The sequence below is a fragment of the Diabrotica virgifera genome, chromosome 2 (genome assembly GCF_917563875.1).
Source record: "Diabrotica virgifera virgifera chromosome 2, PGI_DIABVI_V3a".
Classification (NCBI taxonomy): domain Eukaryota; kingdom Metazoa; phylum Arthropoda; class Insecta; order Coleoptera; family Chrysomelidae; genus Diabrotica; species Diabrotica virgifera.
In genome coordinates this window covers 164055004-164082578 of record NC_065444.1, presented here as the reverse complement: position 1 = coordinate 164082578, position 27575 = coordinate 164055004, and positions in this window count along the sequence as shown.

Below are 27575 nucleotides of genomic sequence, written 5' to 3'. Positions count from 1 at the left end.
TAAAACTTGTTTATTTAAAATTTTGTAATAAGTTACAAAACTTTGTTATTTAACATGTTTTGTTACATAGTCTGGACCCGGCTTAACGGTAATTTCTTATAGGTAATACACTATAATTTCTGAATATTTTTTCTGAAATCTATCGAATGGTACCAAACACGACCCCACGGAGGTGGGGGGGGGGGTTTACTTTAAAATCTTAAACTTTTTTTTTTATTTCAGATTTGGATTCTTTGCGTAAAAATAAGCAACTTTTATTCGAAACGTTTTTTCTAATTACGGATAGGTGGCGCTATAATCGGAGAAAACGGGTGTTGGAAATGGAAAATTAAATTAAAATATGGAAAGTCCCCACTAAAATGGAAAATTTTACTTAACTTTTTTGGTTTTAGAACCTAATAATCACAACCCAATAGGTCCCCAAAGCGCTCGAGTGACTGCACATTTAGCATACTTTGCTCCCCTACTATATATGTATTATAAATAATATGCGAAGTAATTATTAACCCAAACAACCATAATTCAACTTTTATTTACTAATAAAGAACTGGACGAAAGTGTCACATCAGCTTTTATGAAACACATGAATATTTACATAAAAAGGTAAGTGATCTGCTTGAAATCGATATTCCCAAAATCATCTAAAAATTGTTTATACTTGAGTACTTTGAGACTCTTGTATGAAATGTGAATGCCGAAATACGATTAGGAATCTCCATTATGTAATTTTTAAATAATACATAATTCTTAGGAAATGAAAGGTATTATACAAATGTGTTAAAAAATACTACCTACTGAAATTTTTTGATGGCAATAAATGATGAATTGGTTTATCGAATTTATTTTTAAGGTGATACAGTAGCGATCAACAGGTAGCCAAAACGCGTTCCAAGATTGAGGCTGTAATTTTGAATATTTTTTCGAGATATTTGGCACACGTATTTGTAATATAATAAAGAATGGCGGTACATAGCCCAATTTGAAAAATATATTAATATGTGGAAATTACTCTGTAAATAAATACAATATTAAAAAAACGAGTCTGTACCGCCATTAAGAAGAACAAAAAAATACACTTTCTTCAAATAAACTTTTTTATCAGATGCCTAGATTTTGTGTCATTTTGGAACTACTAATGAAATAAAAAATTTTAGTAGTTCCAAAATGACACAAAATCTAGGCATCGGATAAAAAAGTTTATTTGAAGAAAATGTATTTTTTTGTTCTTCTTAGTGGCGGTACAGGCTCGTTTTTTTAATATTGTATTTAATTACAGAGTAATTTCCACATATTAATATATTTTTTAAATTGGGCTCTGTACCGCCATTCTTTATTATATTACGAATACGTGTGCCACATATCTCGAAAAAATATTCAAAATTACAGCCGCAATCTTGGAACGCGTTTTCGCTACCTGTTGATCGCTACTGTTTCCTCTTAAGTAAAATATGTCATTTGGATATTTTTTTAAACTCGATAGATCCTAGGGACATGTCGGTAAATCGGTAGGATCATCACTTTTGGGAGTTTTGGGAATATCCCAATTGACAACGCAATATACACCGACGCCGTCTACAACGAGCGACGAATCAGAGATGCCAGATTGGGGTACTTTCGCCCATTTTTAGGGTAATTTGAAAGCACATGGGAAAATTTTTATAGCTTGAATTGGTTGGGGAATTTTTCGGGAGGAAAATTGAGCAAACTGAATTGCAATATAAATGTATTGTTATGATCTGCTTTTTATTAATTATATATTAATTATTATTTATCTGATTAATTATTTAATTGTCGCAAATCATACATAAAAATGAATAAAAAATCTCAGGGTGCCTTTTTATACTATAAAAAAATCTAAATTATCTCACGTTATACTTATCTTCTCTCGTGGGTTCAGTATCTCTTAGTTGATCCTAATCGGGATAAAATAGGGAAAAGAAATAAAGCAAAATATTAAAATAAACATACAGAATTGTCTTTTATTTGTCAAAATCAATACTCTAAACTCTATCAAATCTAAAACCTGTGGACACAGATGTCTGAATGAAATCTTTACCACTTAAATTTATTATAGTTAAAAAAAAACAATTTATCGGTTTGTTTCCGATGACTTTGGTAAAACAAACTAAACAAAACAAATTTATGTATTCGCAAGATTAGCTATATGTACTTCCTATTTACTTTTAGAAATATTGGAATTTTAATTAATATGCCTTTTACTCAAAATTTTAGTTTCCGAACATAAAAATATCTTTCACATAAGTTGACTGACCTTTTGCTTCACTCACTCTGATGTCTTCTCGTGACCCAAAACAGCTCTCCCTCGTTGACTATGTTAAAGGCTACTCATCAAAGCCCTCTCCGTTCTCCAGCTTCAAAACTATCAGCATACCAGCACCAATTCTCCAACAAGCCGGGCCTCTTTTGACACGTACTCTATTCAAACAAAACTCCAAAAATTATCTGCTCTCCTTCTCACAATAATACAGAATCAAAGAGGTATTTCGTCTCAATTTGATCTGTCTCTCGTTCCACTTTTCAACACTATTCTCCACTATCAAACAGCCACTGGTATCTGCTAACTATATATCCACTAAAACGTCGAACCGGTCCTCAGCGATGCCAAAAACATAATGACTTCCCCTTCAAACTCTCTTAATCATTCAAACTACTTTTCCCCTTCCACGTTGCCAAGAATCTGAAACATCGACTTTTCCATTCGACAAACAAAACAGTCACCCTCAAAACCATTCCGACCATCCTAATTACCTTCTGAGAACTATACAACATTTACTCGTGTTGAAACAAAGATACTAAAATTCCAAACTTTCTCCTAAAACCACTTTTCTAGAAATTGATAATTACCTCTACCCTAAACAATCTTTTTCCATTTTAAATCAAAATACATCGTTATTTTCACTTTAATTATTCACAAAAGTCTTTAATGGTTCATCGGAAAGCTCATTAAAAAAAGAAATCCACTTACATCCAAACTAAATTCTAATAAATATTTACAGATCAATATACAGGGTGTATCAAATTTATGTGCCCGCGTTATTAAAAAAAAATTAATTTAATTTTTATTTTGCCTTTGATTGATAAAATTGAAAACACAATATTATGTAACACATAACATTATATTAACATTATAACCTATCGAGTATTTGCTTCTGATTAAAAAAACCGAAAAATGGTTTTTGGAACAACCGCTTTTTTTGACCAGTTATAACCGCCAGGTTAAACCGTAAGTAAAAAACCGGTATAACCGAAAACCGGTTTTTTGTTCAACAACCGCCATCCCTACCTTGGTTGTTACAAATACAGTTCGCTGGAATAAGTTTTACCCCCCTTATTAACTTATTTATTTTTAGCACATAAGAAAAACGCTCGGATAGGTCGATTTTTAAAATAATCATAGTATATTATAGCGTAAATGTTTCGAACTTTACGCGATCCCTCTTCTTCAGGTGACAGGCACAACTTTGATTTTTTTAAATAGGAAAGTAAGTACATCATGTGACACCTCATTTAAAGGCTTTTTTCTACAACCGTGTTAAAAATGCAATTTTTAGAACTCCATACGTGCGTTAAAAATGCTACTTTAAGGCAGGGCCGGTTTTAGGGTTCTGAGCGCCCCTGGCAAAATAAAATTTGGCGCCCCTTCATATAAGAATATACAAATTTACTGCAAATATAAAAAAAATAGGAAAAAATCAAAATTTTACCATAAAGAACTATGTAAAAATATATTTATTTAAAAAATAGTAGGATAGTTATTACTTACAACTTATCCAACATAGGGCATAGCATAGCGAGCACATTTTAAGTTCAAGCGACGAAGAAGCCAGGTAAAAGATAAATGCACATTATCAACAACCAGTAAAAAATGTGTATAAATAACTATTTAGATGGAAAATAAGCCACAATTAAATTGAAAAAAATAATTTTATTATCGTTTCGACGCCCAAATCGGGTGTCGTTGTCAAAATACTACTAAATTAAACAAAAATGTTGTTGATTAGTAAAAAATTCGTCTAATAATTTATTTAATCTGACTCATTTATATCATTTAGTGTGTATAAATCTTCTACAAGACCAAAAAACATGTTGATTGTGCGCAAGATATAGCTGCATCCCCAATAACTAAATTGAGGGAGTGGCATCCACTTAGCATAAAATAACATGCGGATATTCTTTGCAAAAGCGAGCTTGTACATCTTTATTTTTTCTCTTTCTTTTAGAGCCGTTGTGATATCCTTGGCCTTACAATCATCTATGCAAATTCAAATAAAATCATTCATTATTTTTTTTTATTATCTCATGAGCTTTTTATTATCTCTATGACTCGATACCTATAGAACCAAGCTATGGTTTTAGGTATCGAGTTACTAGGACAAACAATATGCTGCATACTAAAATTAAACCCGGTACTGTGGGATAAGAACATCAGTATAAAAACAAAAAGAAGAATATAATATAACACCATGACAAAAAGTATTCTGAAAAATGGGTGTGAAAATTGAATAAAAAATACGAAAACCAAATGCAAAATAAGAGCAACAGAGATCGAATACCTAAGTAGAAGCTGTAGAAGGGATAGAATAAATAACATAGAGATTAAGAAAATAATGGTAATGAATTCAAGGGATAATAGACAACATAGAACAAAAGAGATTAACCTGGTACGGACATGGCAGAAGAGCAGACCAAAATCGTTGATAAACAGAATAACAGATTGGAGCCCGATAGGAAGAAGGAAGAGAGACAGACCCCGAAAATCTTTTAGAGATAAAATGGACGAAGCAATATTAGAAAAGAAACCTGCAGAACTGGAAAAACAGAAAGAACTGAAAATAACGGTCAAGTGAAATAATACAGGAAAAACTATGGAAATCCAGGGTGGTCAAGAAAAAACAGGATGTTTCTAAATACATAAATGCAACAAACTTTAAAGGGTAATTCTATATGAAAAAATAATGACAGTTTGCTCTATAAGCGTATGTCAGCAAATACTTCGTTTCCGAGATATGGGGTGTTGACATTTTTCTTACAAACTGACGATTTCTTTATTGTTCTAAAACCGGTTCAGATATGCAAATGAAATTTGATGTGTTTTAAGAGGTAATTATTGCGCATTTTTTGACATAAAATTAATAATTTTATGTCTACTGTGGAAATGGTGTGAATTTTTTTAAAGAAAAACATAGTACGCCACTGAGATATTTCAAATAACAAATCATTTTGGAATTACTCGTTCAATTTATGATATATACAAAAATCTATTATTCCTTTTTTTCATACGTCGTTCGTGCCGTTTTTATGCAAAAAGTGAAACATCTTAACGCGTACAAAGTATTCGAAATAAATTTCTATATATTCATATTATGAAAAAGAACTTGTCAATTCTAATTCATATAGATATACCTGGTTTGTTTTTTTTTATTTCAAATTACACACCCACGGACACACGACAATGTTGATAAAGCAAAGTTTACAGAACAGGAAGACAAAACTATCTAACCATTGAGGCTATAATGACAAGTAGCAGTATAATAATATCACTGACTATTCATAAATTTGTTGATACTTCGTAAATCTGATCTTCGTGTATTTTAAGTATGTATGTATAACATTGTAATACCATAAAAGTGATAGGTATTACCTGACAAAAATGACCTTTAAAAGCCATAACAGTTTTTAGGTTGCATTATTTTTATTAGAGAATTTTTGTGAGCTAGAAATAGTTTTCTTATTGTTACAATTATTTAATATTAATTGTCTTAGGAGTAATCTTAGCCCAAAGATAATCTATAAAGTCCAAAAAAATAGTGAATGTAAAAAATATTATATTTTTTTTTTGTTTAGCTAATGCCTCGACAACTAATGGCCATTGGCATGGTAGGTACGGTAATTTTGAACAGTTAGGTACCTAGTGTCATGTGTAAGTAGTGTGGGTGTTGAGTAAGTGGCTTGTTACTTTGCAATGTCGACGTCATTGTCTTTGCAAAGAGACGCTAATTGTATCCGAACGTCTGCGGTCCCTCCGGTGAGAACCGATCCCACGAGGACAGAAACTATATTCATTTATTAATTTATAATAAATGAAAAATTTCCGACCCTGGTGAGATTCGAACCCACAACCTTTCGGATTTTTTCGATCCAAAGGCAGGCGCTCTTACCACTGAGCCACGGAGGGGGGTAAATATTATATTTATATACCAGCGTCTCTCAAAATTTGGCGCCCCCAAATTCTGGCGCCCCGGGCGGTCGCCCGGCTCGCCCGCCCCTTTATCCGGCGCTGCTTTAAGGCACTAGTGCTTTAAAATTTTTATGGCACTGCAATTCGTATTGATCGTATAGGCAATTTTGATGTAATGTCAAAAAAATATAAAAATGGAATGTCAGTCAAGTTCAAGTAAAAGTTTTTGTAGATATTGTCCTGTAATTACGTTTGTAGAAAAAATATTGCATGATATGCGTGTGAAAAAGTGCATTTTTAAGGCACTCATGTGAATTGCAGAACTCGCTGTCGCTCATTCTGCAAACTTTCACATGCGTGCCTTAAACGTGTACTTTTAACACTTATATCATAAATAACTATTCAAATACTGATTACAAAAATTTATAGTATTTTAAGCCTTTCTGAGAGCATATGCGCAAAAATTTCGCTCGAATTATTTTTAAATGCGTTCATTTTTTTCGAATACTGAGAAAACCTTAAGTATTTTTAAAAAATTTAAACGCAGAAAGAAATATTACTGTATTATCCATGGTCGAAAGTCCTTGAGAACTTCTATAATATTTATTTTAATAAGTCACAGGGGTGAAAAAAAATAGTCTGATTTTTAATTTTAAATATACATTACAAAAGAAACTTTTTGTTCATTATAAGGGACTTTCTGCCCTCGGGAATAATGTAGTCTTCTATTTTGCGTTTAAATATTTTAAAAATACCTATTAGTTATCTCAGGATTCGAAAAAAATAAATGCGTTTAAAAAGAACTCGACCGAAATTTTGCGCCTACGCTCTCAAAAAGGATTAAAGTATTAAACATTTTTGTACTGTTTGAATTTATGCGACGATTGACGATCCACTGTTTTAAAGATTGGTTGAACAGAAGTTGCCAGTTGTATGGTCCTCACTATGTGTATCGTAAGTTATTCAACAGGGCATAGAATATACATGGTTAGAAAATATACGCCAAAGTCAGCGCCTCTATGCGGAAAATCTCTGAACTAAAAATTGATGTGGACCATACAAAGTGAGGTCCCACTTTTTTTTGTAAAAAAACAGTGTTTGCTATCAGTACATGTCTACGAAAAAGTCTTACATTGATTGACTAAGTGAGGTCCGTATACTGGACCTCACTTTGTACAGGACCTCACTTCAACCGCAGTTTCTTTTGATATGTGGCTCACTTCATACGCTGGGAGTAATATATATATATATATATATATATATATATATATATATATATATATATATATATATATATATATATATATATATATAATGAAAATAAACATTTTCGAAAGCTTGGAACTATTATAAAGAGTTTTCTTTGAGATTGCTGCTACCCCAATATTTCAGCCTTGTTTCCTAACTGTTCAGCAAATATTATATACCTGTTATATATATATATATACATCCCGCTATCATTATGTCATCTTTTCATGTTGCAGTCATTTGGCATCACTAAGAAATACTATCATTTTCGAATTTTAATTCGTGTATGTTTGTTGAGCGCATTTTTTAATGCCCTGTATCGTTCTCAGTTTTCTAAAATTTTGATTTTAAAAATTTAAATTATATACAAAAATTTTTACACTTCACAGCCATTTTGACTTCCACCACATAAAAATGTGTATTTGCGGTGTATTTGCCGTCAATCGATGTTGCCACGAGTTAAAAATATCGAGCGTTTGAGGCCAGGTAGAAAAGGTATATTATGAACTATATAAAAGGTGGGTTCTTTACCTGTTCGGCTGGTAAGGGTCCAAATATTTTACGAGTTGAATTGTGTTTATTTTATTTCATCTGTTAAATTATAATTTTCTCATAACGACTTAAAATATTTGTTTGAAAAATTAATTTTGTGTCATTCCATTTCAAATCATTCAATTTTGGAGCAAAAAAAATTTGGACCTCCGATTTGTCTGAAAATTAGTATATAGCTTCTGCGGGACGTAAAAATAAGATATTTAAGGTCAAAAAATCTTCTTCTTCTTTTTTTCTCAAAATGTTATTTTATTCGATTTTACAGTGATTTGGTGTTTATTTATACAAATTTCCATTTTCTCTCGTAAAGTATCAATGGAAAACATAATATTTTAATAGAAGGGACTCAAAAATGTCATTATATGGCATTATAACAAGTTACTTTGATTCAAAACAAGCTTTTGATCAAATTTTATAGTGTAGAAAACGTTAAAATACCGTTTTTTTACATTTTTCTCCATTCCCAAAATGCATCATAATCGATTTGGCTAAAAATTTGCCCACAGATAGACAAAACATAGGACTTTAAGTGGTCATAAGGATTTGAATTATATTACAATACCCAAAAAGTTACATGCAATATTATAGTCAAAAATATAGGCGTCTACTGTAAGTAAAATTAACTCGAAAATATCGACCTCACGACAAAAATTTTTAAAAAGAAATTGTAATAATTGTAAATACGATTTATTTGGAACAATTTCAGTTCCTTCCATTTTTGTCGAAAAGTTAAAAATGGCGGAGATATTGAGCAAAACAGGTTCTCCTTTAAAATCAAGATGGCCGCTAACGTAACGGAGGAATTCATTCGCGATTTTAAATTTAGGCTACTATTGACTCCCCTAAAGATCAGAAAAATAAATTTTTGTGCAGCTTGGCATTCAAGGTCAAATGCTATCCCGACTGGACTAATATATACTTTTGAGTCTGATATTACTGCATGTAACTTTTTTGGTATTGTAATATAATTCAAATCCTTCTAACCACTTAAAGTCCTATCTATTAGCTATCTGCGGGCAAATTTTTAGCCAAATCGATGATGATGTATTTTGGGAATGGAGGAAAATGTAAAAAACGGTATTTTAGCGTTTTTTACACTATAAAATTTGATCAAAATCTTGTTTTGATTCAAAATAACTTGTTATAATGCCATATAATGACATTTTTGAGTCATTTCTATTAAAATATTATGTTTTTCATTGATACTTTACGACAGAAAATGCAAATTTGTTTAAATAAACACCAAATCACTGTAAAATCGCATAAAATAACATTTTGAGAAAAAAAGAAGAAGAAGATTTTTTGACCTTAAATATCTTCTTTTTACGTCCCGCAGAAGCTATATACCAATTTTCAGACAAATCGGAGATCCAAATTTTTTTGCCTGAGTGATTTGACATGGAATGTACCTTTTACATTTTCATTTAATTTACTTACGGTTTTTGTTCAGAATTTTGAAGAAACGCTTGGTTTGACATAAAATTTGGGACACGCATAGTTAATATGTTAAAGAAAAAAAGTGATATTGTGCCGATATGTGCTTTTGATCTGGAGGTGAGTTTCGTCCGTTATCGGGGATGAAAACAAATACGTTCAAATAAGTCCGGAATTGGATAAACTGACTAATTCTAAGCAACTTCTATTTTATAGAGTTTTTCATTAAGTCAATACTTTTAGAGATATTTGCGAGTGAATATGTTCATTTTTCAACAAAAAAAAAACACGTTTTTAGACGGTTTTTCGCAAATAACTCAAAAAGTAGGTACCTACTTTATTGAAAAAAAAATAGCAAATAGCAAATATAGCTTATAGAAAAGTGAAAAAATGGTATATGTGTCAGGTCTGTAGACCCAGTAGAAGCAGAGTTATTGCTAAGCTTTGTTTTAAAACCAAGAGGAGTAGGTAAACTAACCCTAATAGCACACGACGTCCTCTGGACGTCCAAAATAGGTCCATTTTTGGTCCTAACGTCCATGGACTATAAATGGACGTCCTTTGGACGTCCGGCGTTGGACGTCCTTCGGTGGACTAAATATGTACGTCCTTCGGACGTCCGACGTTGGACGTCCTTCGGTGGACTAAATATGTACGTCCTTCGGACGTCCGATGTTGGACGTCCTTCGGGTGGAATAAATATGAACGTCCTTTGGACGTCCGTACTGGACGAAATACGGACGTTTGCTGATCGTCCATATTCGACATATTATACGAATTACGGGATAAAATAGCAAAATAATTTAATAAAATATTAACTTAATTATGTTAGTAAAATAGTTTACATCGAAAAGATAATTATATTTAATTCAAAATTGCACAGTTTAATATTCTAAACATGTTTTTGTTTTTTTTTTGTAAAGTGTGAAAATCTTATTTGTAAATTATTTGTTACAATGTTTTATTATTCTAGTTACCAAGATGACATAAGTTTGCTAATTAATTCTAGTAAGCAAAAATATAATTTTTATCAATGTATCTGTACTAAAAATGAATCTTAAGAGCATCTTTTTGAAGTTGAATATACGTGGCCGTGCCCAAAATAGGTCCAGTCTTAGTCCTAATGTCTATGGACTATAAATGGATGTCCTTTGGACGTCCGACGTTGGACGTACTTCGGGTGGAATAAATATGAATACGGTGGACTAAATATATACGTCCTTCGGACTTCCGATGGTGGACGTCCGATGGTGGAATAAATACGAACGTCCTTTGGACGTCCGTACTGGACGAAATACGGACTTTTTGTGGACGTCTGAAAATCACCCCCACTACTTGGTTCCTCTGTTCACAAAACTATAACGATAGGCGATAGATTTTCGATTCACCCACCGATATCAGTTCGAAGTTGGAGAGTTGATCTCTCAGTCGTTGTCGTCGTTAGGGCTCCCGCGTAGTTTTATTCATTAACCACTGATTTTCATAATGTAAGAAATTATATTATATACGAATTAAAGTATAATATACTTATACATATACTATATATTACGTAAAACTATGAAGACGCTGTTTCACAACATAACACAGAGTCCGACCGCCTCATCGGGCCATTTAGAGCATCAATGTATAAGCCCATCCAATGGATTATTATGTGCCCCTTTGACATAGGCGCACAACATTTTAATCTACCACCCTGAGGATTCCTGCTCCTGGAGTTTTTCTGAAGTGCCGAAACAGTCTATGTTCCTGATTCCTCGATCAGATGAGGAGTTTTCGGAGCCATCAACCCCAGACAGCTACTGGAGCTCCACGTTGCAGCCAGTCACTTCTTGGTAAGTGAACGCCAAAGAGGAAGCATTCAGACTCTGCTGCTACCACCGTCTGGACATAGCCTATCGATCCCTGATGGCCTAGAGGACAAACTCACCGAAAATGATGGAAAAACCACCAGCCAGGACAACTGGTATCCAAACATTGGTATTATTTACGTTTTTTATTACATTTGCATATTTTTTCATGCTCTTTGATATATATTTCTTATTCTTTCTGGTATATTTTTCATACATTTTTCAATCTTATGGGTGTTTGGTAAAAAATAGGCCATAGCTTAACCTTGGATTACTGAGCTTAAAATAGGTCGATTTAAGCTAACTTACTTTAGTACGAAAGATGATAATAACCGAAATACAGGGTGTCAAATTTAAACTTTTATTTTATTCTTGATTATTTCCTGGGCAATACATCAATTTTGGTGTTGAATTTAGATTTCTTGTCCCAAAAAAACCCCGCTTACCAAATTTCGTGATATTATCCCATGTTTGTTAGGAAATATTCAAGAATAAATAAAATAAAAGTTTAAATTTGACACCTTGTATTTCGGTTATTATCAACTCCGAAAATCCTCCGAAATCTAAGGTTAATCTATGGCCTATTCTTTACCAAACACTCTGTATAAGTACATATTTTCTGTAAAGTATAGACTTCCTTGAATTTTGAATTACAATTGTTAAAGGAAAGTTTCGCTACCGCGGTCGCCTTTTGTTCGTCTTAACTTATTACCTCTACCCATAAAGTTCTTTTGTCAAACAGATTGGGTTGGTTATTGTACCTAGTAAGCAAAAAGTATTTATCTCAGTATTTTATAATCTATTTATAATATTGAATTATCTAAAGACAGAAAGCGAAGGCGGATGAAAAAAAATTAGACAAAAGTTGAATGATTATTATAATATTATAATATAATATTACACTATACAGTGAGCACGTAAAGGTTGGAATAAATTCATTTTCTCGAGAATGGACGATTTTGGAAAAAAATCCTGAAACATGTCAATTTTTATTTTTAAATTACGACTTTTTGGCATATATATTATACTAGTGACGTCACCCATCTGGGCGTGATGACGTCATCGATGAATTTTTTAAATGAAAATGGAGATCGTATAATAGCTCATTTGAAAGGTAATTCAATTCTCTATTCAGTAATATAAACATTAACATAATTATTTATATAGGGTGTCCAAAAAAAATTTTTTTGAATTAATTTAATTGACATAAAAAGAAGAATGTGCGTAATTTATTTAATTCAAAATACATTTTTTACTGCTATCAGAAGACAACAAAAAATGTTTATTTGGCAAATAAATATTGTTTTTTGCTTAAATTCAATATTAAAGCAGCCACCCACCAGCCTCGTGACAGTTTGAATATTTAATTTAAGCGAAAAGCCATGAATATTTTTCAAATAAACATTTTTTTGTTTTCTGAGAGCAGTAAAATGTATTTTGAATTAAATAAATTACATACATTCTTCTTTCCATGTCAATTAATTTAATCAAAAAAAAATTTTTTGGACACCCTGTATAAATAATTATGTTAATGTTTATATTACTGAATAGAGAATTAAATTACCTTTCAAATAAGCTATCACACGACTCCTATTCTCATTTAAAAAAAATCATCGATGACGTCATAACGCCCAGATGGGTGACGTCACTAGTATGATATATATGCCAAAAAGTCGTAATTTAAAAACAAAAATTGACCTGTTTCGGGATTTTTCTCCAAAATCCTCCATTCTCAAAAAAAAAATGAATTTATTCCAACCTTTACGTGCTCTCTGTATAATAAGTATACATACTGTTATATTTCTATTTGATATGAAAATTAAAAGTTGATAATTATAGACAAAATTCAATTTAATATAAAATATTTTCAATTTTCTCAACCACGGGCATATAAATTTAGAACAACCTGTATACAAAAAATTGTTATATTTAATTTTAAGAAGTGATTAAATAAGACTCAAGTGAAATCGATAATAGGTAATTATGTTTGTTCGCGGAAGGATCGATCATTAGCCGATGCTAAATAAGACTAAGTGGAAATAGAGAATAGGTCATTAAAATTTGTATATAGTAGAAAGTAATTTTAGAATGGGAATTAACTATTTTCTTTGAAATCCATTAAGCATATTTAGAAAGTTTAAAAATTGGTTTTGAGGAATACTGCGAATGAGAGTTGGTGGTGGAATTTTGATTTGTGAATCTGGAAGGGATATTTAGAAAGTAGGGGAATGAATGACAAATAGAGATCAGAATGTTTTGAGCTGTCGAGAAGTGAAGTCGAGTAGTAGACGGTAGTGTTCGAGGAGTGAGAAAGCCGGTGTAGTTCCGTGAGTGTGGAGTATCTATCGTGGAACGAGAAGTAGGCCAGGTCGAGAGTAAAAGAACCTCCTTGAGCCCAGAGTGTCCCGGTAGCTGATAGCAGTTTCGAAAAAGGTAGAACACAGCATCACGACAAAAGCAGGAACGAGAGCTATTCGAGCTAGTTTTTCAAAGGAGAACATCACTGGAAGCCAGGACGAGGTTTGATCGCAGCCAAGGATAGCAGGAAAGGGTCTTGTGTGAGGACATTTTCAGTTCACCAGGAAAAGGTCAGTCTCATTTGTTTGGACATGAATGTATGGGTTTTTCGTATTAAATTCCACATAAAAAAATTGAATAACATAATCAATAATATCAGAAAAGCTTCATCAAACTTAAATAGAGTTGTTCCTAATAACTCCTAATAGTTAAATGTTAATAAAAACTTTCAATTGAAAACCAAAAGGAAATAAGATTCCCATTTGTAAATGTTATGTTTAAGAATAATAAGAAATAGCAAATATTAAGCATTGATTGCCTTATAAATAAAATAAAAAATATTTTGATTATAATTGTAACCCATATGTGTATTTTTTTTACTCTTTTCTTTTCTATCCCGATTAGGAACCATTAAGAAATATTTAGAAGCCACGGAAGTAAGTAATTAATTTATAATTCGCCCTGAGATTGAAAACATATTGATATGTGATCTGGTTAATTAATTAGATTAGTATTAATACATTGATTAAATTAAGTAACATATAAGAATATTATCTCATATCAATAATCAAGATCACATCAACTGTCGTCCAACGTGGAGGGCATTGTAAAGTATTTCTAGTGGCAAATTTGAAGGATAGAAAGAGTAAAGCCGGTATTTGAAAATTTATATGCCTGTGGTAAAAAGTGAGATACTTACATTTGATAACATAAAATTTTAGATCTCTTTAGGTACAAATTTTACATAACTGATTTAATATTTTATTTTTACGATATTTACATTTGATATATTTATTGACAATTTATAATATTTGGGTGAGAAAAAGTCGTCTTGGTAACATACTAGTAAAATTTCATATTTGGCGGGGACAGTATTTCTTGAAAACAAATGTCTGAGACAAGAAGCCAAAGCAAAGACAACAAGAAACAAAAAGAACATTCAGACCAAGAAGATATATTAGACACGACAATCATGGCATCAGAACAGCAAGAATTATCAGGAATAGAAAAGATACTACAACTTATGCAAATCCAGTCACAAAAACTGGATGACAATCAAAGAGAAACAAAACTAACAATGGATAAAAATCAGGAAGAAACATCAAAGAAAATGGATAAAGTGGATCAAAAAATGGATGAAACACAGCAAAAAATGGATGACAATCAAAAGGAAACAAAACAAGCAATAGAAGAGAACAATAAGAAAATAGAGGAACGCATAGAAAAGTATGAAAAGGAAATAAAAGGATGTTTGACAACAATGAAAAACGAGATAGAACAGCAAGAAATGAAAATTAAAGATCACATGCAAGAACAAGAAATTAGAATGAAGGACCACATGAAAGAACAAGAAATGATAATTCAAAACAAAATGGAGGAGTTAACGAATGGCCAGAAAAAGGAACTAGAAAATTTGGAAAATAAGTTAGAAAATGCTATTCAAGTAGACAGACAAGAAGTGGAAAAAAGAATCACAGAAATAGAAAAACAAGTCACCGAAAACAGGACGCAACAGAATGTCGGAGAAAGAAGAGAAATGGTTATACATAGCACAGATGACGTGAAGATAAGGTTTGGCGGGGATGTAAGAAGATTACACCCAGTGCCGTTCATAAATAGCCTGAAAAAGAAAATACAGCACATCGGAAATTTCGAAACAGCAAAAGAAACTATCAGAAACCATCTCAAATATGAAGCAAGCCTATGGTTCGATAGCAAAGAAGAAGAATTCGGAAATTGGCAACAATTTGAACAAAAATTTTTGAATTATTTCTGGGGAAAGGTCCAACAATTGGAAATTAACAAGGAATTGCAAAATGGGAAATACAATGATAGGATGGGTGTATCAGAAAGGACATATGCTTTGCAAATTTACAATAATGCAAAACATTTACAATATAATTACTCATCGGAACAATTAGTCGAACTGATTGCAAGACATTTCGAGGAAACGCTGGAAGACCATATCACATTGCAAAATTACAAAGACATAGATAGTTTATGCCAATTCCTACAAATAAGAGAATCACGTCTAAGAGAAAGAAAATCTAGAAGGTCGCGAGAAGATTACAGGCCCCGAGAAACACAAGATTACAGAGATAGAAATCAAAATAGGAGGGACTATACAAGACGAGATTTTAATCCCAGAAGGGAAAACGAAAATAGAGACAACGGAAGAGGAAATTATGAACAAAGAAATAGGCAATGGAATGAGGACAGAAATCGAGAATACCAGAATAGAAACACCACACGCTCAAATCAAGAAAACAGAAATAATGGTAGACAAAATGAACAGGGATATCGAGAAAACCGAAACAGATCCGACAGACCTAGAGAAAATAGAAGAGAAGTAAATAATACCCAGACAGATGAATATGACGGAGAGAGACATTATGACGAAAATATAAACAACGATGAGCAACCGGCGTCTTTTCACGACGGCGCTCACTAAAAACAAAAAAACAAACAGGAATCTTTTGTCACCCCAAGGAGTTTATTAAATTGGCAGGAAACAACGAAAAGAAAAATGGAATTAATTTAAAATTTGTGGATGGATTTATCAACGAGACACCAATTAAAATTATGATAGATACTGGATCGGAAATAACATTGGTCAACAGAAAACTAATAGAAGAAGTTAACTTAACAAATTTAATTTACAAAATACCTAGGGTAAATTTAGTGGGCGCAAACAAACGGACATTGGCAACTATAAATGAAGGCATACGAGTAATGGTACGACTGGGTAAGAATATGTATGCACTACAATGTGTAATAATGCCAAATATGTCACATGACATGATAGTAGGAGTTGACGAATTGGCAGAAAAACATGTAGTGATAGATTTTAAAAATAATACGGTGAAACTAACAGAAGAAAAAGAAAAGGAACAGGACAAGGAACAGGAGAAACAAAATACGGACGAATCAGGTAAAGAACAAACAGTGGAAATGAATTTGGCAACGAAGCAAGGACAAAGAAGAAAAGGGAGAAAAAGTCAGAAAAGGATAAAAGAAAATGAAACCTGTGGCTCCTCAAAAGAAGAGTTGAGCCCAGAAGAAGAAAATTTGAGAGTATCAGAAACAAAGGAAACCTGGGATTCCTCAAAAGAAGAGACGAGCTCAGGAGAAGAAGAAATAAAGCTTAAAGATGAAAGTGAAAAGAATATGATTGAAACAGTGGTATTTGAAGAGGAGGTATATGCAAACGAGGATGCAGAATGCACGGTAAACATGTGTGAAGAATCTGAGAAAAAAGACAGAAAATTGATATGTGGAGAAGGGAAAGAAAAAGAATTGCGGTTGATGTTAAGAAACTACGAAAATTTGATCAATGAGGAAAACAGAGTGGCTAAAAAGTACGAACATTCATTTGAGGTGAAAAACTTGGGAAATTTTCGATCAAAGACTTACCCGATTCCATACAAGTATCGACAAGAGGTGAAAGAAGAAATAAATAAAATGTTGGAAGATCAAATCATCGAAAGATGTGATTCACCGTATGTTAACCCGATTGTGATAGTAAAGAAAAGCAATGGAGAATTGAGATTATGTTTAGATGCCAGGAATATCAACCAGCACACTGTATCACAATATGAATCACCTTTAAACATCGAGGCCATTTTTGGAAGAATCACCGGGTCACACATATTTTCGAAAATTGACTTAAAACACAGTTTTTGGTTGATACCGTTAGCTGAAAAGTGTAGAAACTACACCGCTTTTTCTATTGATGGTATTGTCTACCGGTTTAAGGTAGTGCCATTTGGATTGCAGAGTGCTTGTGCTGCACTCGTCCGAGCACTACATACCATTTTGAATCGCCATGAAGATTTCATAGTTCATTATATCGATGATTTATTAACTTTTTCACAAGATACTCAGAGTCATCTGGAACACATAGAAATAATTCTGAAAGAATTGGACACAGCGGGATTGAAATTAAACATTGAAAAATGTCAATTTTTTCAAAAAGAAGTCATTTATTTGGGTTTTCAATTGGACACCAAAACAGTAAGATTAGCCGAAGACAGAGTCAAGCTCATAGATGAATACCCAAGACCAACGAATTTGAAAACATTGAGAGGTTTTCTTGGCACGATAAATTATTTTAAAAAGCTGATTCCCGATTTGAGCCAAAAGGAAATCCCTCTGATAAAATTGCTTAAAAAAGGAATAAAATGGAATTGGAAAGAAGAACAGGAGGAAGCTTTCGAAACATTAAAACGAGAATTCGCAAAAGGAACGAAAATATACCACCCCATTTACAATTTACCTTTTATACTCCGAACTGATGCGTCCATACAAAAATTTGCAGGAGTTCTGTCTCAAATACAAAACGACCAAGAAGTACCGATATGTTTTATATCTCGAGTGACTAAAACACATGAGAGAAAATATAGTGTTACAGAATTGGAGTTTGCCAGTGTACTATATTGCGTAAACAAATTGAGGTTTTACTTATTGGGAGCAAAATTCACAATCGAAACAGACCATGCAGCTTTAGTACATATCATGAAGAATAGATTAGTAAATAATAGAATACATAGAGGCATTCTGTTATTACAGGAGTATGATTTTGAGTTCCGATATATAAAAGGAAAAGACAACATAATAGCCGACGCTCTAACACGGGATGAGGACACCGGAAAAAAGGAAACAATTACTCTACAGGTGGGACTAAATAGATTAATACAAGAAGAAGGGATATATTCGTTAAATGAGATAAGGACAAACCAGGAAGACCTAGAGGAAAGAGAGAAAAGAAGAGCGGAAGTAGAAAATAACATATATTTTAAGAGAATAGACGGAAAGGAACTATATTTAGTGACACAGACATTGGCCGAAAAGATAATAAAGAAATTACATGAGGACAATGGGCATATCGGTAGCAGAAAAGTTTGGCTCGTTTTTAGGGAAAATTACATCAGCCGACAGGATTACCGCATTGCAAAGGAAATTACCCAGAAGTGCGATGTATATCAAAAATATAAGAGTCGGAATTTCAAAAACGAAAATGTTGCCAAAAATATTGAAGCCCGAAACAAACTAGACATTGTAGCAATAGATATGTTAAGCGATCTAATTATGACCACAAAAAGGAACAAACATATTCTGGTAATGGTGGATGTGTTTTCAAAATACGTAAAATTATATAGTTGCCGCACCACAAAGGGGGAAGAAATATTAAGAAAAATCGACAATTTTATAGCCATAGTAGGAACACCAAAAAGGATTCTACTGGACAATGCAACGTATTTCCGAAATGATCGTTTCAAGGGACAACTTCGAGAACGAGGAATAGAGACAAATTTTGTCAGCATCAGGCATCCACAGAGTAATCCGTCGGAACGATTCATACAGGAAGTGACGAAATTTCTTCGCATTGCAACAGATGGTCAACATCGCCACTGGGACAGGAAAATGGCGGAAATAGAAAGGTATCTAAATACAATTCCGAGCACAGTAACAAAAGAGACCCCAGAATACATCATGAAGGGTGTACTGCCGATAAGGCCATGGGAAGACCAAGAGCCAAAAGAATATCAACAGGTGATTGAAACCGTACAGAGAAGATTACGGCGAAGCAACGAAAAATATATCCAAAGACAGGAACAAAATAGAAAAAGAAGACCAGTGACTTTCCAAAAGGGTGAAAAAGTACTCGTGAGGGCATTACGAGTATCAAATCTTCCTGGGGGCATTTGCGCAAAGTTGATGCCTGTTTTCGAAGGCCCGTATATCGTGAATAATGAAAATGGGATAAATAGTTATGAGTTGAGGCACAGGAACTCGGAAAAGATCCGAGGAATTTATAATATTCACGATGTATACAAATATCACGAATAAAAGACAGAATTACATGAAGTAGATAGTAAATTAGGATATAAGACGTAGATTAAAGTAAGGAAATATACAGGGAGTTGGTTTTGCCTCGAGAAAATTTATTTAAAAATGCAGATAAATTTTATCGAATACAAGGCGGGGATTTGTTATATTTCTATTTGATATGAAAATTAAAAGTTGATAATTATAGACAAAATTCAATTTAATATAAAATATTTTCAATTTTCTCAACCACGGGCATATAAATTTAGAACAACCTGTATACAAAAAATTGTTATATTTAATTTTAAGAAGTGATTAAATAAGACTCAAGTGAAATCGATAATAGGTAATTATGTTTGTTCGCGGAAGGATCGATCATTAGCCGATGCTAAATAAGACTAAGTGGAAATAGAGAATAGGTCATTAAAATTTGTATATAGTAGAAAGTAATTTTAGAATGGGAATTAACTATTTTCTTTGAAATCCATTAAGCATATTTAGAAAGTTTAAAAATTGGTTTTGAGGAATACTGCGAATGAGAGTTGGTGGTGGAATTTTGATTTGTGAATCTGGAAGGGATATTTAGAAAGTAGGGGAATGAATGACAAATAGAGATCAGAATGTTTTGAGCTGTCGAGAAGTGAAGTCGAGTAGTAGACGGTAGTGTTCGAGGAGTGAGAAAGCCGGTGTAGTTCCGTGAGTGTGGAGTATCTATCGTGGAACGAGAAGTAGGCCAGGTCGAGAGTAAAAGAACCTCCTTGAGCCCAGAGTGTCCCGGTAGCTGATAGCAGTTTCGAAAAAGGTAGAACACAGCATCACGACAAAAGCAGGAACGAGAGCTATTCGAGCTAGTTTTTCAAAGGAGAACATCACTGGAAGCCAGGACGAGGTTTGATCGCAGCCAAGGATAGCAGGAAAGGGTCTTGTGTGAGGACATTTTCAGTTCACCAGGAAAAGGTCAGTCTCATTTGTTTGGACATGAATGTATGGGTTTTTCGTATTAAATTCCACATAAAAAAATTGAATAACATAATCAATAATATCAGAAAAGCTTCATCAAACTTAAATAGAGTTGTTCCTAATAACTCCTAATAGTTAAATGTTAATAAAAACTTTCAATTGAAAACCAAAAGGAAATAAGATTCCCATTTGTAAATGTTATGTTTAAGAATAATAAGAAATAGCAAATATTAAGCATTGATTGCCTTATAAATAAAATAAAAAATATTTTGATTATAATTGTAACCCATATGTGTATTTTTTTTACTCTTTTCTTTTCTATCCCGATTAGGAACCATTAAGAAATATTTAGAAGCCACGGAAGTAAGTAATTAATTTATAATTCGCCCTGAGATTGAAAACATATTGATATGTGATCTGGTTAATTAATTAGATTAGTATTAATACATTGATTAAATTAAGTAACATATAAGAATATTATCTCATATCAATAATCAAGATCACATCAATACATAGATAGAATATCTTCTTTTTAAGAAATTATCCATTATCTCCAAATGAGCAAGGTGTCGATTTGAAATAATATGTATATGTATAATATAGAGCCCATTACGCACCACCTTAAAAATTGAGCATTTTTGATGTCTCGAATTTCCTAAACCAGTTGTCCCATCTAAGTGATTTTTTTTATAATATTATAGCCTAGGCTATAGGTTACCTCCTTAAGCTTGTCATGCACGGGGAGCTATATACTGTAATATATATTATATCACATCGCTCTCTATAGTAATGAGTGAGCCTGCACACACGGAACCATTAGTTCCGTGTCTCCAGGCTCACTCATTTCTATAGCGACTGATATGATATAATATACATAATATATTACAGTATAGCTCCCCGTTCATGACAAGCTTAAGGAGGTAACCTGTAGCCTAGGCTATAATATTATAAAAAAAATCACTGAGATTGGACAACAGGTTTAGGAAATTCGAGACATCAAAAATGCATCATTTTAAGGTGGTGCGTTAATTTCTTGGAGAAGTGTAATTGTAATTTAATGTAAATAATGTAATATCCAATAATTGTAATTTAATATAAGATGTAATATAAGTTCCTTAAAAAATGTATTTTTTATTTCCCACAATACATTCTCCACAGGTCTAAATATCGTCGCTAGACGTCCACCGAACGTCCTCTCAGGACGTTAGATGGACGTTCGGCAGCACGACATTGGACCAAACTGGGACGTCCTATGAAGGTCAAATTGACGTCCACCGAACGTCCCCTCGGACTTTAGGTGGACGTCCATTGGACGTTAGATGGACGTCCATTGGACGTTTGGCAACGAGGCATTTGGACCAAACTAGGACGTCCTGTTAAGGTCCAATTTACGTCCCCTAGGACGTCCGATTAAGGTCCAATTTACGTCCGATTAAGGTCCAATTTAGGTCCCCTCGGACGTTAGGTGGACGTCCATTGGACATTTGACAATGTGGCTTTGGACCAAACTAGGACGTCCTGTTAAGGTCCAATTTACGTCCCCTCGGACATTAGATGGACGTCCAATGGACGTTAGGTAGCGCGACATTTGGACCAAAATAGGACGTATAAAGGACGTTCCTCGGACGAAAACGGACGTCCAAGGGACGTCCTTAAAGTCCGTGAAGGACGTCCTATGGACGTCCATTGGACGTCCTTGTGCTATTAGGGTAAAAAGACAGATTCACACCCAAGAAAGTCACTAGAAATATCTTCAGATACATCTTCTTTTTTGGTTGATCATATCGGCCTTTGACGGTAATATTGACTAAAAATCTAAAAATAAAAGGAATAACGCAGAAAATGCAAAAATCGCTGATAAAATAAATAAACTAACCTATGAAATGCCAATAGTGTTAAAATTTTATAAATGTCATTATTGTCAAAATTTGATATGAGTAAAATTGCCTGAGGTTGTACCAATTACAAACAAGGATTACGGCGCTGGAAATTTGAATTACTCCTCTTGGTTTAAAAACAGACTATAGTGAAAAATAAGCTCTTATATGTCAAATTCCAAATCGAATATTTTAACGTGAAATAAAAAAAATGAAACACTTTTCTGGGAAAACTTATTACAACTTTTTTAAAGTGTTTAAGAAAACGTTTATTTTTATTTTTTTAAAAAGTTTCTAGCAGCAAGAGTAAGCAAGTTACGCTCAAAATACAGTTGTTCCTTATTTTTTGGTTAAAAATATCGTAAAAATCTCCCTCTCATTAACAGCCCAAATGGAATTAATCGTTACCACTTCACAAGTAACTTTATGTATTGTTTGTGTTTGTAAGTTTCATCAGTTCAAAGTGCTTATTTGTGAAAAAATTTGGTTTTAAAGTAAATTTTAAATCTTTAATTTTGAAAAAAAAAGACTTTTTTCAAAATAACTTTAAAATTATTAGTGATACCAAATATCTTAAAGAGTAAAAAATGTAGGTTTTGCTTTTTTAAATATTTGGGATTTTTTGATTTTCTGGAAGACAAAACTTGGTTAAGATATGGCTGTTTAAAATTTGCATATACATACTCGTGACTAGTGATTCGTTCGAGCCCTTTCAACAAAACCCCTTTCAAAAATAAGCATTTTTAACCAATGCAACTTACAGATCATATACAGGGTGTCCCCGAAAATAGTGCGTTCCTTAAAGGTATAGATAGAAAGCACAATGTAGAGCAAAAAATTCTTATAATATTTTCAGCCGTTTAAAACTTTTATAGAACAAAATTTGCTTAGAATTAGAATTAGTCAGTTTATCCACTCCCGGACTTATTTTGAACGTATGTTTTTTCACCCCCAAGAAGGGGTGAAAGTCACATCCAGGGCAAGAGAACATATCGGCATAATCTCATTTTTTTCTTTGGCATCTTAGCTACGTGTGTGCCAAATTTCATGTCAATCCAAGCGGTTCTTTAAAATCTGGAGGTTTTGCGATATTTTACCGTGAGTGAATGGAATGATTGCCGTTGTCACTTTTAGATAAGAAGTCATTATCACAATGACATAGTCAGGTTAACTGAATTATATAATTATTGTTTTTATTATTAAATGTGAAAACCTAGAATTATCCATGTCTGTCCGTCAATAAACACAACTCCTCTGTTAGTAGGACAGAAAGAATGACAAATAAGGTGTCAAATGAAAGCCTATAACCAAAATATGATATTTTATGTGAGAAGTTTGACCTCGGACTGGCTGTTCCAGAGTTGCAACCGAAAGTACTGTTTTAAATTCGTCGAAATAGTACATACTATTATTCAACGCGACTAAGAAAGACCAGAACAAATACATATTTCCGGTTTCATGCCTGTCTGTTCGTCCATGTCTGTCGGTGAACAAAATTCATCCGTCATATCAACTGACAAAAAGTTACACGAAGAGTTCAAATATCGACTGCCGGTTCAACTTCCGGTCACTTTGGGTGAAAAATTAGAACTTACGATGTCCAATTGCTTGTTACAATTTTTTTATAAGTGTTCTACTCTATCTATTCTGACTTTTTCTATAACTTACTTAGATCACATATAATTTAATACAGTTTTGATGTCAGGGGCTTCAAAATTTATGTGGTGAGTTCCGGTATGTGATGAATGAAAAACGACTCCATAAGCAGAAGAAAAAAGTGTTCTTTAAAGTGTTCTCAAGACCTAAGACAATACATCACAAGACTCACAAGAGCGTTGTCACAGTAGCAAAAATTCGAGTTGGGGTTCGAATTACTTTCTCATGCGGCTTAGTCTCCTGACTTGGCCCCCTCCGATTATTAAGTGTTCCCAAATCTGAAGAAATGACTCGTAAATAAAAAAATCAGCTGAGATAATTGAAGAATTCAGAGCTTTCAGAATCGTATTATGCGTACGGCATCGACATAAAAAATTTGTAAAACCGTTAAAATCGCTGTATTGAACATATTGAATAAAATTAAAGAATTTTCATGAAAACATGTTTTTCATGAAAATATGTCTACTTTTATAGGACGCACTTCAGCAGTTCATAAAAAAAGCTTACAGACTTTCTAATGCTTTATGCTAAGTAGCAAAAATAACAAAAATTTTATTACTCATGAAGAAGATCAAGCAGCTAAATTTAAAGTAAAATCATTAGATGGCATATAAATAGATATGGAATAATGGAATAGAAGTTGATATCCACTTCTGAACCCACCTCAGAAGAAGTGGACGAAATAGAGTAATTGGGAGTCCTTCAAAGGTCATCTGAGCACTCAGAACCTAGTACCAGTGCATGCAGCTGCGATAATATTAAAGAGAAATCCGACAAAAGAATTGAGAGGGAACTCTGGACCAAATATTAAAAACCAGTGTAACCTAACACTTCCAGCTTCATATTAATAATAGAAAATCACCGAAAGACAAATATGTAATGTAAAGAATTAATATCTCAATATTCCGGTCTACTAAACAATAACGACTGGAAAAACATTAAAGTCTTTATTCAAGTCGTATATTCAAAAAATAAGACAAGTAGAGTAATAAATGGATAATTAAAAATTGCGAGAAACAGTGCAAGAAAATTATTTAATAGACCCGAAGACAAAACAAAAATTAATGTGCTAAATAAAAGTATTGATTCGTTACTGCAGAACTAGAACTGTTATATGGAGCTATACTAGTCTGGATCGGTGTAAATTAAATGAGAAAGAAAATAATATAATAAACACACTTTAAGAGCAGGAGAAAATATATGGATTATCAGAAGGTTCAAACGGCAGAATTATCAACGATAAACAAGAAACAGTCAACGAGATAATGATTCTGGACCAACTGTTTTATTATAATTAGGGGTACGGAATTTTCGTTTTTACGAAATAGATGCGAATTTCGGCGAAATTTTGAACATAAATGCGATAAATGTGAAATATGGAGTTTTTGTTTATTTCCGCGAAATACCTGCAGGTGCCCAACTCGCCCGTAAATAAGTAGGTAGTTACGTAGTAAATAAGGCATGGAAAGATTTTACGGAAAGTTTTCTATTGTACATAAGTTTTGAAAGGTTGTTTATTTTTCTAACACGTGTTGAAAGAGAAGGAACTTTCATTGTTCATCATTAAATAGATAAAGATAAGATAAGGAATTGATATTTTTCAATGTTGATTCTTTGAGAAATATAAATAATCCGACTGTTGTTATCTGCATTTCGGTCTTTTGTATTGGTAAAAATCTAAGTAGGAATAAAAGTCGGCTGATTCTTATTTTCTAAACATATAAATTAGTCAAACAGGACAATCAATGCTCATTCCGTCAATTTTTATTAAGGTAATAACATGGTCTATCAAAAAAGTTTTCATAGTAACATAGAGTTACTTAAAGTATCCCCTAAAATGGGACGCCCTAAAACAATTTTGAGTGATCGAGTCAAAGAATTTGCAACAGATGACCTATATCTGTGTGACACAAGACACAATTGCTACACAGTGCAGTTTTCCGTCATTTGCTAAAGCAGCATTACAGAGCATTTGGAGTCCAACGAACAGCGTAGACGCAGAACGATTCTTCAACACATATAATATTGTAGTGACAGATCGAAGAACAGCTCTTAAAGAGTCGAATGTCGAAATTACAACGATGTTAGCTTTTAATTAATGTTTTCTGTTGTTTTACTCGTAGTTAAAAATAAATGCGAAATTTTGTAATTATAAAAAAAGTAAATGCGAAATTCATGTTTTTGTTTGCGAAAATTCCGTACCCCTAATTATAATTAGTTATAAAATAGCTTCAATGGGGAAAAGCTGTAAGCTTAGACCAAACACCAGTAGGGGGCATCCAATTAATTGAGGAAAAAAATTAAATGTATAACAATATTCACTTCATTTACTGAAAAGGCATTGTCCCGCAAGAATGGTTGAAATCACAATTAATAGCCCTACAAAAAGACAAGCGCTTAAAAGTGATAAGACCATTAAACAATAAGCATGTAAGCTACACAAGGATTGTTAGGAAATTCTTTTATAGACTTCAGGCAACAAATTCTCCTGATCATGTTTAAAAAACGTACGGAATGTACTAAATAAAAAATATATTTTTATCATTTAAAAATATATACCCTTATACTATAACATAATTCTAACGTTGAATATATAATGCTTTCCTGTGGAGTATACAAAGGATGGTCCTGTTTTTCCCGCACGCTGCCTCGTTTAGTCTTCTTTGTCGTTTAATTCGTTAAATTCTATCCTCTTATGTCACGGCTTCAGGAAGCAGTGGATATATGCAGTGAACGGGAGGCCTATGTCGAACAGTGACCGAACGGAGCCTTTTCGCGTTTATCATGTAGAGAAGTCACTTGTCAAAAACTGGACATATGTAATCGTATTCAATTTGTTAAATACTGTCACATAATATGTCATACACCTCTGTGCGTTAATCCATTTTATTTCTACAATTTTAAGGTGCTATTACATGCCGCCATTTTGATTTGTCTACAGTCGCATTCTGCCCGTTAAATCCCATCGTTTGAGGCGCTCTACGTCACGATTGGATCAATTGTAGCGAAGCTGCATGACTAAGGCCCTTTTAACATGTTGCTGTATTTGATTTTTCTGTGCCATTTTATATTATTTGTCAAATACTATTATTTGAGGTGCTGTACATCACGATTGGACCAATAGGACCGTAGATACAAGACTAAGGCCCTTTTGACATGCTGCTGTATTTGATTTTTCTATGTCATTGTATTCTATTTGACAAATCCAGTTATTTGAGGTGCTGTACTCCACGATTGGACCAATAGGAGCGAAGATACGTAAATAAGGACCTTTTAGCATGTTGCTGTAATTGATTATTCTGTGTCATTGTATTCTGTTCGTTTAACCCTATCATTTGAGTTGCTGTATGTCACGATTGGACCAATAGGACCGAAGATACATAACAAAGGCCCTTTTGACTTGTTGCTGTATTTGATTTGTTTGTGTCAAATTTGATTCTATTTATGAAGTCCTAT